Here is a 17,019-nt window from a genome sequence, read left to right as displayed (position 1 = left end):
AAACTAATCATTAGTGGTCTTTGTGATTGCAGGGCAACAGAAAAAACATCCTAGTTCTGGACAGTGGATGTTCAGGACATATGACAGGAAATAAAGCCCTGCTATTAGACTTTGTGGAGAAGGCTGGCCCAAGTGTTTCTTATGGAGATGGCAACATTGGAAAAACATTGGGCTGACAATATCAATCTTGGGAATGTCATCATTAAAGAAGTAGCTCTGGTCTCAGGACTTAAACACAATCTGCTGAGTGTTAGTCAAATCTGTGACAGAGGTTATCATGTGGATTTCTTTGAAGAACACTGTGAAGTAGTAAGTAAATCAATAGGCAAAGTTGTTCTGCAAGGATACAGGCGTGGTAACATCTATGAAGCCAAGCTTTCAACAAGTACTGATGGTTCTGCAATTTGTCTGATGAGTAGAGCATCAATTGAAGAAAGCTGGAATTGGCACAAGAAACTCTCTCACTTAAATTTCAACAATATAAATGAACTAGTCAAGAAAGATCTTGTGAGAGGACTGCCAAAGTTAGTATTTGCTCCTGATGGCCTTTGTGATTCTTGTCAGAAGGCTAAACAAAGGAAATCCTCATTCAAGAGCAAGACTGAATCATCAATTCTTGAGCCTTATCACCTACTGCATGTTGATCTATTTGGTCCAGTAAATATCATGTCTATTGCAAAGAAGAAATATGCTATGGTCATAGTGGATGAGTTCACCAGATACACATGGGTATATTTCTTGCACACAAAAAGTGAAACTGCATCTATCTTGATTGATCATGTCAGGCAACTGGATAAATTGGTCAAAGATTTTGTGAAGATAATAAGAAGTGATAATGGTACTGAGTTCAAGAATTTGATAATGGAAGAGTTTTGCAAAAACCATGGAATCAAGCAGGAATTTTCTGCTCCTGGAACTCCACAGCAAAATGGAGTTGTTGAAAGAAAGAATAGAACTCTCATTGAAGCTGCACGTACAATGCTTGATGAAGCAAAACTTCCAACCTATTTCTGGGCTGAAGCTGTGCAAACTGCTTGTTTTACTCAAAATGCAACACTAATTAACAAGCATGGAAAGACACCATATGAGATGGTGAAGAAAAAGAAGCCAAATCTGAAGTATTTTCACGTATTTGGATGCAAATGTTTTGTTCTTAAGACTCATCCTGAACAGCTATCCAAATTTGATCTAAAAGCTGATGAAGGAATCTTTGTTGGATATCCACTTTCCACAAAAGCCTTCAGAGTCTATAACTTGAGAACTAGAGTGGTCATGGAATCTATCAATGTCTCTTTTGATGATAAGAAGATTACTGGACTTGAAGATTTCAATGATCATGATTAGCTGAGATTTGAAAATGAAGACTTAAATTTTGATACTGAAAATCCTGACAGTCTAAATCCTGATACTGCAAACTCTGATGGATTAAACTCTGATGTTATTGAAACTGTGGTGACAACGCTAAAGGAAGATGCACCTATGCAGGGGGAGCATACTCAAGATACAACCACATCTCAAGAAGCATCAAAACATACATCTGGCTCTTCAAGTTCTGATTCGTCAAGTTCTGATAAGCCAAGTTCTGATAAATCTGAAAATCTAAATTCTGGAGGATCCAACTCAGAGAGCATATTTTCAGGGGGAGCATCAGAAAATGTTGATGAAGATAGCATGGATCATGAGGGAGCATCCAGTTCTAGAGAAAACCTTCCATCTGCAAGGAAGTGGACTAAATCACATACACTTGACTTAATAATTGGAAATCCTGATGCAGGTGTCAGAACTAGAACAACTACTTCAAGTGAATGTCTTTACAATTCTTTTCTTTCTCAGACTGAACCAAAGAAAGTGAAAGAAGCTCTTCGAGATGCTGATTGGGTGCAAGCAATGCAGGAAGAGTTAAATGAATTTGAAAGAAACAAAGTCTGGACCCTAGTGCCAAGACCAAAAAACAGATCTGTTGTTGGTACAAAGTGGGTATTCAGAAACAAAACTGATAGTGATGGCATAATTACAAGGAATAAGGCAAGGTTGGTTGCAAAAGGATACTCTCAACATGAGGGAATTGATTATGATGAAACATTTGCACCAGTTGCTAGATTGGAAGCCATAAGGATATTTTTGGCTTATGTTGCTTCACAAAAAGTTTACTGTCTTTCAAATGGATGTGAAAAGTGCTTTTCTAAATGGAGAATTAGAGGAGGAAGTATATGTTGAACAACCTCCAGGCTTTGTAGATTCCAAATATCCAGATTATGTCTACATGCTTGATACCACACTCTATGGCCTTAAGCAAGCTCCAAGAGCATGGTATGAGACTTTAACTCAGTTTCTTCTGGAAAGTGGATTTAACAGAGGAACTATTGACAAAACACTGTTCTACCTTAACCATGGAAAAGACTTACTTCTGGTTCAGATATATGTTGATGATATCATTTTTGGTTCTACAAATACTTTGCAAGAAGTTTGCCAAACTGATGCAGTCAAGATATCAAATGAGTATGATGGGGGAACTTAGCTATTTTCTGGGCCTTCAAGTCAAGCAGAATGAAGAAGAGACTTTTATTTGTCAAACCAAGTACACCAGAAATTTGCTGAAGAAATTTGGGATGCAAGATTGTTCAAGTGCATCCACTCTCATGGCCACTGCAACAAAACTGGATAAGGATACTGGTAAATCAGTAGATATTACTGATTATAGAGGTATGATTGGCTCTCTACTCTATCTAACTGCTAGTAGACCTGATATCATGTATGCTACCTGTCTTTGTGCAATATTTCAAGCAGATCCAAGAGAACCTCACTTAACAGCTGTGAAAAGGATTTTCAAGTATCTTAAGAGAACAGCTGATCTGGGATTGTGGTATCCCAGAGAATCAGATTTTAAACTAATAGGTTACTCAGACGCAGATTTTGCAAGTTGCAAAATTGACAGGAAAAGCACAAGTGGAAGCAGCCAATTTCTTGGAGGCAGATTGGTTTCTTGGTTTAGCAAGAAACTAAAAGTCAATTTCCACATCAACTGCAGAAGCAGAGTACATTATTGCAGGAAGCTGTTGTACAAAGATTCTTTGGATGAAGAATCAATTACTGGATTATGGGTTAACATATTTTAAAATCCCTATTTACTGTGATAATCAAAGTGCTATTTCTATGACAGGTAATCTAGTTCAACATTCAATGACAAAGCACATCAGCATTAGGTACCACTTCATAAGGGAACATGTGGATGAAGGTACCGTGGAATTGCACTTTGTTCCAACAGATCAACAACTAGCAGATATCTTCACAAAACCACTGTGCTGAAGCTACGTTTACAAGATTGGTAAATGAACTTGGAATGGTTTCAGGTTCTTTCTCTAAATCTGCTTAGTTTTTGTTCTGATGCATCAGACTTTATGATCAGTATTTACAGATATTACTCTCTCTGTGTATTCTGTGTTTAATTGAAAATTTCTTAAGTACTGATTATTATCTGATATGAATTTCTAAACTCTATTAGTGATATGACTGTCTCTGTGACTATTCAAACCTATGAGGATAACTGTGCTAGATGCTGACCTAGTAGTCTTCAATATACTAGAGATCCCATGTTAGAAGTAATTATTTATGTGGACATCCATTGACAGAAGCAAATTCTGATATTGGGCTTAGTTAAGTTTACTTTGTCTATCTTATTACTAAGTCCAAAACTAGAAGAATGATTCTCATCTGTTAAGTTCTGATGTTAATAAATCTGTTGAATGTACTAAGTGCTGATAAACCTCTCTTATCAAAAGAAAAAGGAAAAGAAACAGAAATAAAAATCAGGTACTCCTTTGAGGTCTAGAGTAAAAATGTGGAAGGGACGACCCATGTGCATTGCTGGTATTAAGTAATATGCATCAGAAAAGCAAAATATTTTTCTTGGTGACTTTTCACACTCTATGATTACTGGAGAAATACTCTGATAATAGCATAAATTCTGATAAGCAGTCATGACTCACTTACACTGAGAAGCCACTGCAAAATGGAATTTAAAAAGATGCAAAAAATTAGCACAAGACAGGTTGAGGTGGACTCATGCATGAACTCATTCAATAGTAGGCTTCAGAATAATGACAAATTTTAAGTAAAGTTTTAGTTATGCCTTATTTCTAAGATGTACTGAAGTGAATCAGACTTTACTCTTTATCTGCTATTTAGCTTAATGCACACACTAACACTCCATATGAATGATGAAAATTACTGTGGTGATCCATGTTGTTGTAGATGAACAGTTTATGTGTCATATTGCATAAATTCTGAGAACAGTTCTGTTGAACGTTCTGATGATTAAGTTCTGAAGAATCAATATCAGAATTTGGGTGAAGAATTACGGAGATGGCATTCATTTTTTGAGTTAAGAAATCATGTTCTGATGACTGTTAAGTTCTGATATAAGTCTAAGTTCTGAATATTAAATTCTGATCCTTTACTTGACTTATTTATGGTTAAAATATGAAATAGTCTCATTTTAAATCAGTATATGTTTGGGCAGAATATTAACAATCAATATAATTAGGGATAATGGTACACGTACATGCACAGTAATTTTTACTTGTTTCTTGTGCGCATTTGTCATACCCCCAACTTAAATAACAAAATAAATATAGCTATTACATCATTTTAATGAAGAATTCACAACTAAAATCCAAGATCTTGCAGTTTAGGGTTTGGAACAGCCCAACACTACCAACTATTACATCTGATTACAAATACCGAGTCCTCACACAACTTATTATTACTTATTCTACCTGAGCTCGAACATAAGCATCAGCATCACAGGTCTTACGGGCAGTCTGCTTGAATCTACCCATAGCTGCTAGCTGTAATATAAGGGTAAAGCAAGAAGTGAGCCAAATGCTCAACAAGTGCTAACAGTACGACACAGAACATAAATTGAGATATACCTTTAAGAATGATAATGGAAAGACATAACCAAAGGTAACGAGAGATAAACACTATGTGAGATGGCATCATTTTGCTTGCATCAAAACAATTTTAAAAATCATGTCTTAATCAAAATCATTTTATGACGCTACGGATTACAGCCGGTGATCAGCCGCGAAGTAATCCCGAACCTCGCTGGGTTCTAAAACATTATTGGGAATCCCTAGGCAACTTTTAAGCCTAATATAAGTGTGGAAAGGACTCGCGTCTCAGTCCAGATCCACTATTCAAGAAAACATTTATCCCCCTTTGGGACTAAAAACCCACATTTTAATTATTTAAAAACTGATGCCGATTTATGACAAAATCTCTTTTGACTATAAACATTTTTATCAAGGGATTATAGATCAGCTCGAACACGGGAAACAAGGTACTGAATATCAGAGCCATGATTCACAAAACTATTCTTTATTCAAGTAATTGAATGGTTTTCAAATATCAAGGATTGGACAAGAGGGTTTAGTGAGACTAATGGATAATATGAAGGGTAATGCTAATTTGGGCTCAAAGCAATGGTTTCTCATCAAGGTTTAAGTGCTGGATCATCAAGAAGGTAAGCTTCAAGAATACTAAGGGTGTTAAGGTGTGAAGAATGATCTTTAACTCGGGACATATCAGAATTGTCAATCTTTAGGATAAGAAAGAGGGTATCAATCAATGAGGAATCAAGCTGGTAAGTATCTGACTATCAGAATTCAAAGTAAGGTTCTATAGGGGTTCAAGTATCAGGATGAGATATTAATACTTAGGAAACATCAACATGTTAATCAAGGTGATCCATCAAGTAATATATCAATTCTTCTTTTTATCATGGCATTAAACAATCATGAAAGACTTTTGAACTACTTGCAATACGTACTCGAGGGTTCATGGCATCTCTATGTAACTCAAAGATAAACAAAAGATACGCTTGATTTAAGTATGTCAAAATGACTCAGGATAATTGCATCGATATATATGAATTTGCAGTAAATACGAAGGTCAAGTTGAATCACTTGCCTTGAGATAGGCTGGTCTGGTCTGACTGGTAGGAGCAACAACTGGAGCTTCACTCGACTTTTATGGCAAGTTTTCCCTCGTCTCGAGATCCTACATAAATAATAATAATCCTCATTATAATATATTCTCACCAACCTAACCTATTTACAACTCGAAATTAAACACGGATGGCACTTAGGCCTATATGCACTTAATTTATATTCACTTTTAAATTATAATTGCACACACATAGCCACTTATTCACATATCATATATTAACACCAAATAACACCATATATATCATAATGCAACACTAGGCTCGGATGATCTCGACTCGCGACTTAAGTCACTTGGTCGCTAAACTAGACAAGGTCTTCTAATTTCGGCTTTCTAACTCGATGTGCCTTTCCTAAATTATCCAAAACCTATTGACCCTCACTTGTGCCTTTTTCTCTACTGACCTTATACTATCTTACAACTATGGTGGTTGACCTAATACTCACTTCTAAGTGTTCTAAAACTATGTGGTAAGTGATAGTGCTCACTGGTGCAAATTTCAGAATGACAACTATGGTTTCTTGAGTACATTAGACATTCTTAAACTACAAGTTTTTCTTCAAAACTTTTACACAAGACTCTCCTGACCTAAGGGCATCTCACAAACTTGATGTGGCTCAAGGGCCTGGCTTGGGCCTTCTTGGGCCTAAGCTAAAAGTCCAAGGTTCCCCTGTTTTTCTGGGCAGAAAATGCCCTGACTTGAATTAACTTGTGACATATGGTTCTAGCTCATATCCTATGAACTATGGTTGGAAAAACTTCTCTGACATACCCTCTAACTAAGGCCCAATTGGGCCTAATGAGGGCCTACCCATGACATGGTCAAATCTCCCTCTTTCCAAGTTGCAACAAAACTGTCCCCTGCTGGACAGATTTTGTGATTCTACTTGTGCACCTAACCAAATGACATGCAAACCTCTAACCAACTCCTAAAACCTATTATATACTCCCAATACTAACTTCTGTAGCTTGGGCCTCAAAGTGCACACCAATGACATGGTCAAAACTCACTCTAAACCTCAGGGTGCTATACTGATTTTTCTGCAGAAACTATAACTCTCATTTTCCAAGGTTTTCGACTTGACAAACTCAACTAACAACAACTAAATACTTAAACCAAGACTTATACATGGTATTCTACTGAACTAACTCCCTTTTTCTCAAAATAACCTTGGTGAGATCATCCTTACCTAAGGTACAATTATGGCAAAATAAAAGAGACTACTCTTCACAAATCACAAATCTTCATGCTTTTGAAACAACAAGATATATATATATATTTTTATAAAAGATAACCACGAATTATTACCATGCAACAAGAAGCATAAATCAATATTAACACATTATACCTACTGAAATTAAGGCTCACTAAAAAATCTTTCCAAATGATCAAAATCTTACAACATTCTAAGAGAAATCCTCATGCATGCATGCCTTCGGGTTTTTCAAACCAAAACAACATATTTTCTACATATATTCCATCTTAAAATTGACATGCAAGCCTAGCATAAGGTATACCTAGATGATCACTTAGCATGCAAGGAGTTTTATCAAATTTTCACTACAAAATTCAAGTCATTATCACATATACATGCAAAAATTGATCAAAACAATCAAGAATGATTTCAAGGACCATTTATTCGGCTCCCATATGGTCATGGCCGAATAAAATGGATAGAAATGGCCATTAAATCATGAAGAGTTTTCTTCTCAAGACTTGGCACTTATCCATTCATTGTAGTCCTCTCAAAAACAACCTTAAATCCATAAGAATCAAGATTGTATTTTGAGTTTCAACTAAAACCTTAACATGCAACTTTAAAACTTAAACTTTCTACTCAAAACTCTTTGGAATATATGTGATCATGGTATGGTAAGTAACATTTACTTGTGTAGAAGGTGGAAACTTGGTGGAGGAATGAAGAAAATGGGGAGGGGGTTGGTTTCGGCTAAAAAACCGAGAGAAGGAGGGGGAGGGCCGAGAGTGAGAGAGTGAGGAGGGTGGGAGGAGAAAGTGTGATGGTGAGTGGAGTGGATGATCACATCAATTGCTTGCTTTATGGTTTTTGATTTGGCAAATATGAGTGGGAATGAGAATTGACAAGACTATCCCTCCACTTTCACTTGGTTTATTTTGCATGCAAGGGCAAAGAAGGAATTTGGCTAGAAAATTAAGAGTTAGTGGGGTTGGAATTGTCTCTTTAGCCCTTTGAATTGAATAGGGAAGGATTTGCATGCAAGGACAACCATGTAATTTGATAATTATGACAACTAACATTTATAAAGATTTATTTTTATAAAATAAAATACAAGTTCAAAAATTATAAAATTTATATCATAAAATAACTTGGATTTTTAGAGACTTTATAAAATCATTTTCAAAATTTGTGAACAAAATTCCTTTTAAAAGAAAATTTTTCCAAAGCTTAGAATATTCCTTATAAATCAAAAATAAAGAAATTAAATAAACTCTTGCTTTGAAAAATCATATACTACACAAAGCAAATTTATAACGCAGAAATTTTCACTCACTCTAGCGTACAATCATTGAATATATTTTCATTTGACTTAAATATTATACCAAATCCACAAATAATATTACATAAAATGTCGGTCGTAACATCCTCTCCCCCTTAAGGGATTCTGTCCCCAGAATCTAAAAGAAAAGATGAGGATGCCGGGAACGCATATCAGACTCTAACTCCCAAGTCAACTCTTCGACCTTAGGGTTCCTCCAAAGTACTTTTACTAACTTTACGGATTTATTTCTAAGACTCTTTACTTGCCAGTCGAGTATTTTAACCGGTTGCTCCACAAATGACAGGTCTGCCTGAATTTCTACAGGTTCATATTCTATCACATGGCTAGCGTCAGGATTGTACTTCTTAAGCAACGACACATGGAACACATTATGCACATGCCGATACTGAGGTGGTAAGGCCAACTCGTAGGCCACCTTTCCCACTTGACTCAAAATCTCAAAAGGACCTATGTATCTAGGTGCTAACTTCCCTTTCTTGCCAAATCTTATCAACCCTTTCCTAGGTGACACCTTCAGCAACACAGCTTCGCCAATTTGGAATTGAACGTCCTTACGTGCTGGATCCGCATACTTCCTCTGTCTATCTTGAGCAGCAAGCAATCTTTTCTGAATTAACTTGACCGAGTCATGCAACTGTTGTACCAAATCCGAGCCGAGAATTCTTCCTTCTCCTACTTCATTCCAACTTGTTGGTGATCTACATTTTCGCCCGTACAAAGCTTCGTATGGTGGCATGCCGATACTGGAATGATAGCTGTTGTTGTAAGAGAATTCAATCAATGGTAAATGTTCGTCCCAACTTCCTACAAAATCGATTGCACAACTGCGCAACATGTCTTCAATTGTTTGAATTGTTCTTTCACTCTGGCCATCCGTCTGTGGGTGGTACGCCGTGCTCATATTCAACTTCGTGCCAAGACACTCCTGAAATTGCTTCCAGAATCTTGAGTTAAATCGGGGATCTCTGTCTGAAACTATTGATACGGGTACTCCATGCCTTAGTACGATTTCGCGCACATACAAATGAACCAACTTGTCTAATGACGACTTCTCGTTTATTGGAAGGAAATGCGCCGACTTCGTAAGACGATCAACTATAACCCATATTGCGTCATGTCCGGATTTCGTTCGCGGTAGTCCTACTATAAAGTCCATAGCAATATTTTCCCATTTCCATTCTGGAATCTTCAGGGGCTGAATTAATCCGCTTGGTCGTTGATGTTCTGCCTTTACTTTCTGACAAGTATAGCACTTTGCAACCCATTCTGCCACGTCTCGCTTCATATTTGGCCACCAAAAGTTCTTCTTTAAGTCTCGATACATCTTGGTGCTTCCCGGGTGGATTGAAAATTTAGAATTGTGGGCTTCATGGAGGATCTCATTCTTTAATTCAGGTACATGGGGAATCCATATTCTGGATGAAAACCTTAGTATCCCTTGCTCATCCCTTTGAGTATTAATCTCCTCTCCAGATAAATGTTTCTTCTCTTTTTCCATTACTTCCTCTTGACACTTCTTTATCTTTTCCACTAGTGTTGGCTGAAAGGTCATTGCACGACAAACTTCCGCAACTTTTCCATAAGCATAAAGTTCCAATTCCAATTTTTCGATTTCTCCAGTTAACTCTTTTGATGTTATCATCATATTCAATCTCTCCTTCCTACTCAGAGCATCGGCCACTACGTTCGCCTTTCCAGGATGGTAATTTATCGAGCAGTCATAGTCCTTGATCAATTCCAGCCATCTCCTCTGCCTCATATTGAGCTCTTTCTGAGTAAAAATGTACTTTAAACTCTTGTGATCCGTGTAGATTTCACACTTCTCTCCATAGAGGTAATGTCTCCAGATCTTGAGTGCGAACACTATAGCGGCTAGTTCCAAGTCATGCGTCGGGTACTTTAACTCATGCGGCTTCAACTGTCTTGACGCATATGCGATCACTTTACTGTGTTGCATCAACACACAACCCAAACCCTTATGTGAAGCGTCGCTGAATATTACAAAATTCCCTTGATCATCTGGAAGTACCAACACCGGAGCTGTTACCAACTTCTGCTTTAATTCTTGAAAGCTATCTTCACATTCTACACTCCATTCAAACTTTTGATTCTTTCTGGTTAACTTGGTCAATGGCGTGGCGATCTTCTAGAAATCCTTGACGAATCTTCTATAGTATCCGGCCAATCCTAGAAAACTTCGCACTTCCGTAGGAGTCTTTGGCCTCTCCCAATTCATAACTGCCTCAATCTTTGCCGGATCCACTTTAACTCCCTCATTTCCAATAACATGCCCCAAAAATTGAACTTCCTTTAACCAAAACTCACATTTGGTAAACTTGGCATACAACTTCTCTTGTCGGAGTATCTCCAATGCTATCCAGAGGTGCTGCTTATGTTCTTCTTCCGACTTAGAATAAATAAGGATGTCATCAATGAATACCACGACAAATTTGTCCAAATACTTCTTAAATACCCGATTCATCAGATCCATAAATGCGGCCGGAACGTTGGTCAATCCAAACGGCATTACTAGGAATTCATAATGCCCATATCTGGTCCTGAATGCGGTCTTAGGAATATCTTCTTCTTTGATCTTTAATTGATGGTATCCCGATCTCAAATCAATCTTCGAAAAGCATTTTGCTCCCTTCAACTGATCAAAAAGGTCATTTATCCTTGGTAGCGGGTAACGGTTCTTGATCGTCACCTTATTCAGCTCCCGGTAATCTATGCATAGACGCACACTCCCATCTTTCTTCTTTACAAACAGAACAGGTGCTCCCCATGGCGACGTACTTGGTCGTATCACTCCTTTATCCAATAATTCTTGTAGCTGGCTCGCCAACTCTTTCATTTCTGCTGGTGCCATCCTATAGGGGGCCTTTGAAACTGGTTCCGTGCCTGGAGCAAGGTTGATCTCGAACTCAATTTGTCGATCTGGTGGTAAGCCTGGTAGCTCGTCGGGAAACACATCGGGAAACTCGCTGACTACAGGAATATCTTCCATGCTGAGGCTGCCTCTCTCTGAATCCACTACATATGCTAGGAACGACTCACAACCTTTTCTAAGCAACTTCTTAGCCCGAACGATTGTAAGAAATAGTTGCTCTTGCCTCTGCCCCTTAAATATTACCTTCTCTCCACTCTTCGTCTTTAAATACACTCTCTTGGTCTTACAATTAATCTGAGCGCTATTCTCTCCTAACCAATCCATTCCTAAAATTATATCAAACTCTCCCAACTTGAAGAGTATCAAGTTGGCTAAAAACTTATATCCCGAAATATCGATCTCACACTTTGGACAAAATTTTTTCACTGGAATCTTCTCTTGGTTTGCAATTACCACATTTACTACCTCACTCATAACCGTTTTATCACATTGGAGCTTATCAATAAAAGATTCTGATATGAAAGATCTTGTTGCTCCCGAATCAATCAATACTTTAGCCTTGACATTATTGAGTAAAAGTGTACCTGCTATCACCTCAGAATTCTAAACAGCATCTTTCATCTTTAGATCAAATGTCCTTGCTGTTGCTTGCGGGGTTGGTGCGGGTGGTGGAGGTAATGCCAATACCTCAGCTGGCACGCTTGCACTGGTACTTGCCACATTCATCAGAGCTTTGACTGGTCCTGTTGCCTTACACTCCCTAGCCATGTGTCCAGTCTTCCCACATTTGTAGCACGTAACTCCTGGCTTCGGCATCTTGCACTCATTTGCCAAATGTCCCTTCTGATTGCACCTATAACAGGTCATACTCAGCTTATTGCATACTCCGGGGTGCCTTCTTCCACAGTGCTTGCATTCCGGTCTCTGGAACCTATTTTCTCCAACTTGCCCTTGGCTTGCCTGGTGGTTCCCTTTTGATTCTTGCCTTTTTCCTAAATTTCCCTTCTTTTGAAAATTTCCGCCCTTCTGGAAGCCAATCCTCTTTACATTCCGATCTTGCGTACTTCCAGCTTCAGACTTTTCTCCATAAAACGGAACCTTCCTCTTCTTGTTATCCCTCTCTTTCCTTGACTGCATCCCATTATTTTCAATCAGAGCAGCTTTCTGTACTACTCCCGCATAAGTTTCAAGCTCAAACATAGCCACCCTATCTCTGATCCAAGGCTCCAATCCTTGCTGAAATTTCTTTGCTTTTTCCTCCTCAGTGCTGGTATACTTTGTCACAAACCTTGACAACTCAGTGAACTTCTTCTCATACTCCAATACAGTCATATTCCCTTGCTTCAACTCCAGAAATTTTAGCTCCATCTGATTCTGCATGTACTTAGGGTAATACTTGTCCAGAAATAACTTTTTAAATCTCTCCCAAGAAACCTGCTGAGTGACTTCCATAGCCTTTACTGATTCCCACCAATAGATGACTTCTCCCTTCAAGAAGTAAGTAGCATACGGCGTCTTCTGATCGTCTCCTAACTGCACCAACTCAAAAGCCCTTTCCATCTCCTTGATCCATGTGTTAGCTATCACTGGATCAGTGGTATCATGAAATACAGGTGGATTCACATTCTGAAAAGCCTTGAAAGTGACAATTTGTCTAGGTGGTACTGGTGGTTCAGGTGGTTGGTGTGGCTCACGGTTATCTTGGTTTTCAATTCGTTGTTGAAGAGTTAGTTGTTGTTGAGCTATAGCATTGGTTTGCTGTTGCAAGGTTTCCTGTAGTCGAAGAATATTTGGGTCTGTGGTGAAGGTGGTTGTTGGGTTCTTCTTTTTGGGAGGCATGATCTGAAATAAGAGTTGTGTCAAAACAGATATGAATGATAAAATGATTCGAGGGTATCGCATGGCATTCTCATTTACATATGGGGTCAAGTTTCCAAATTAAGCAGATATGATGATAAAAACATAAAATAACAATTGAGAGCAAATGGAACAATAGCACATAATTATTGAAATTTTAAAGGTCACAGTACATAAGATTGGGACATAGTCTGATTCTAGAATTAACATGATTATTTAAAGGAAAAACAGAAATAACTGGGGATTCCATAGAGTCTGATAGTACAACAACATGAAAGGTAAATGGAAAGAACTAAGGCTCCACTCCATCTGAACGGGGCTTGGTAGTCTTTTCCTCTCGAAGCGTCTTCACAATGCTTTGGAGCTCATCTGCCACCATCTGAATGACATACTGGCTGGTACGGTCCCGGTGCGCTGGCATCTCCTCAAGCTTAGTGTTGACGTACCGAACCAAGGTCTCAAGTCTCGCAGTCATCTGCTCCTTGGGCTTCCCTTCGTAGTTTCGGCTGTCCGGATACACGTTCTTCAGTCGGTCTATCAGTCGGTCGTACTTGCCCTGAAGCATGTCGAACTCGCGCCTCAACTCAGCATACACGGAGAAAGCAATAGTGTCGTCCGACCCAGAGGATGACGAGGAATGCGCCCTTTGCTGACAACCAATAAGAGGAGTATTAATAATAATTTACTTCACCTACTCTCTCGCGTAATATCTATAACCTACACACAAATCCTATAACCTATTTGGGCTGTCCAGGGACTCTAAACCGTAGCTCTGATACCAAAACCTGTCACACCCCCAACTTAAATAACAAAATAAATATAGCTATTACATCATTTTAATGAAGAATTCACAACTAAAATCCAAGATCTTGCAGTTTAGGGTTTGGAACAGCCCAACATTACCAACTATTACATCTGATTACAAATACCGAGTCCTCACACAACTTATTATTACTTATTCTACCTGAGCTCGAACATAAGCATCAGCATCACAGGTCTTACGGGCAGTCTGCTTGAATCTAACCATAGCTGCTAGCTGTAATATAAGGGTAAAGCAAGAAGTGAGCCAAATGCTCAATAAGTGCTAACAGTACGACACATAACATAAATTGAGATATACCTTTAAGAATGATAATGGAAAGACATAACCAAAGGTAACGAGAGATAAACACTATGTGAGATGGCATCATTTTGCTTGCATCAAAACAATTTTAAAAATCATGTCTTAATCAAAATCATTTTATGACGCTACGGATTACAGCCGGTGATCAGCCGCGAAGTAATCCCGAACCTCGCTGGGTTCTAAAACATTATTGGGAATCCCTAGGCAACTTTTAAGCCTAATATAAGTGTGGAAAGGACTCGCGTCTCAGTCCAGATCCACTATTCAAGAAAACATTTATCCCCCTTTGGGACTAAAAACCCACATTTTAATTATTTAAAAACTGATGCCGGTTTATGACAAAATCTCTTTTGACTGTAAACATTTTTATCAAGGGATTATAGATCAGCTCGAAACACGGGAAACAAGGTACTGAATATCAGAGCCATGATTCACAAAACTATTCTTTATTCAAGTAATTGAATGGTTTTCAAATATCAAGGATTGGACAAGAGGGTTTAGTGAGACTAATGGATAATATGAAGGGTAATGCTAATTTGGGCTTAAAGCAATGGTTTCTCATCAAGGTTCAAGTGCTGGATCATCAAGAAGGTAAGCTTCAAGAATACTAAGGGTGTTAAGGTGTGAAGAATGATCTTTAACTCGGGACATATCAGAATTTTCAAGCTTTAGGATAAGAAAGAGGGTATCAATCAATGAGGAATCAAGCTGGTAAGTATCTGACTATCAGAATTCAAAATAAGGTTCTATAGGGGTTCAAGTATCAGGATGAGATATTAATACTTAGGAAACATCAACATGTTAATCAAGGTGATCCATCAAGTAATATATCAATTCTTCTTTTTATCATGGCATTAAACAATCATGAAAGACTTTTGAACTACTTGCAATACGTACTCGAGGGTTCATGGCATCTCTATGTAACTCAAAGATAAACAAAAGATACGCTTGATTTAAGTATGTCAAAATGACTCAGGATAATTGCATCGATATATATGAATTTGCAGTAAATACGAAGGTCAAGTTGAATCACTTGCCTTGAGATAGGCTGGTCTGGTCTGACTGGTAGGAGCAACAACTGGAGCTTCACTCGACTTTTATGGCAAGTTTTCCCTCGTCTCGAGATCCTACATAAATAATAATAATCCTCATTATAATATATTCTCACCAACCTAACCTATTTACAACTCGAAATTAAACACGGATGGCACTTAGGCCTATATGCACTTAATTTATATTCACTTTTAAATTATAATTGCACACACATAGCCACATATTCACATATCATATATTAACACCAAATAACACCATATATATTATAATGCAACACTAGGCTTGGATGATCTTGACTCGCGACTTAAGTCACTTGGTCGCTAAACTAGACAAGGTCTTCTAATTTCGGCTTTCTAACTCGATGTGCCTTTCCTAAATTATCCAAAACCTATTGACCCTCACTTGTGCCTTTTTCTCTACTGACCTTATACTATCTTAAAACTATGGTGGTTGACCTAATACTCACTTCTAAGTGTTCTAAAACTATGTGGTAAGTGATAGTGCTCACTGGTGCAAATTTCAGAATGACAACTATGGTTTCTTGAGTACATTAGACATTCTTAAACTACAAGTTTTTCTTCAAAACTTTTACACAAGACTCTCCTGACCTAAGGGCATCTCACAAACTTGATGTGGCTCAAGGGCCTGGCTTGGGCCTTCTTGGGCCTAAGCTAAAAGTCCAAGGTTCCCCTGTTTTTCTGGGCAGAAAATGCCCTGACTTGAATTAAGTTGTGACACATGGTTCTAGCTCATATCCTATGAACTATGGTTGGAAAAACTTCTCTGACATACCCTCTAACTAAGGCCCAATTGGGCCTAATGAGGGCCTACCCATGACATGGTCAAATCTCCCTCTTTCCAAGTTGCAACAAAACTGTCCCCTGCTGGACAGATTTTGTGATTCTACTTGTGCACCTAACCAAATGATATGCAAACCACTAACCAACTCCTAAAACCTATTATATACTCCCAATACTAATTTCTGGTAGCTTGGGCCTCAAAGTGCACACCAATGACATGGTCAAAACTCACTCTAAACCTCAGGGTGCTATACTGATTTTTCTGCAGAAACTATAACTCTCATTTTCCAAGGTTTTTGACTTGACAAACTCAACTAACAACAACTAAATACTTAAACCAAGACTTATACATGGTATTCTACTGAACTAACTCCCTTTTTCTCAAAATAACCTTGGTGAGATCATCCTTACCTAAGGTACAATTTTGGCAAAACAAAAGAGACTACTCTTCACAAATCACAAATCTTCATGCTTTTGAAACAACAAGATATATATATATTTTTATAAAAGATAACCACGAATTATTACCATGCAACAAGAAGCATAAATCAATATTAACACATTATACCTACTGAAATTAAGGCTCACTAACAAAATCTTTCCAAATGATCAAAATCTTACAACATTCTAAGAGAAATCCTCATGCATGCATGCCTTCGGGTTTTTCAAACCAAAACAACATATTTTCTACATATATTCCATCTTAAAATTGACATGCAAGCCTAGCATAAGGTATACCTAGATGATCA

The sequence above is a fragment of the Apium graveolens genome, chromosome 3, assembly GCF_009905375.1.
Source record: "Apium graveolens cultivar Ventura chromosome 3, ASM990537v1, whole genome shotgun sequence".
NCBI lineage: Eukaryota > Viridiplantae > Streptophyta > Magnoliopsida > Apiales > Apiaceae > Apium > Apium graveolens.
Note: the sequence above shows the minus strand (reverse complement) of the source record.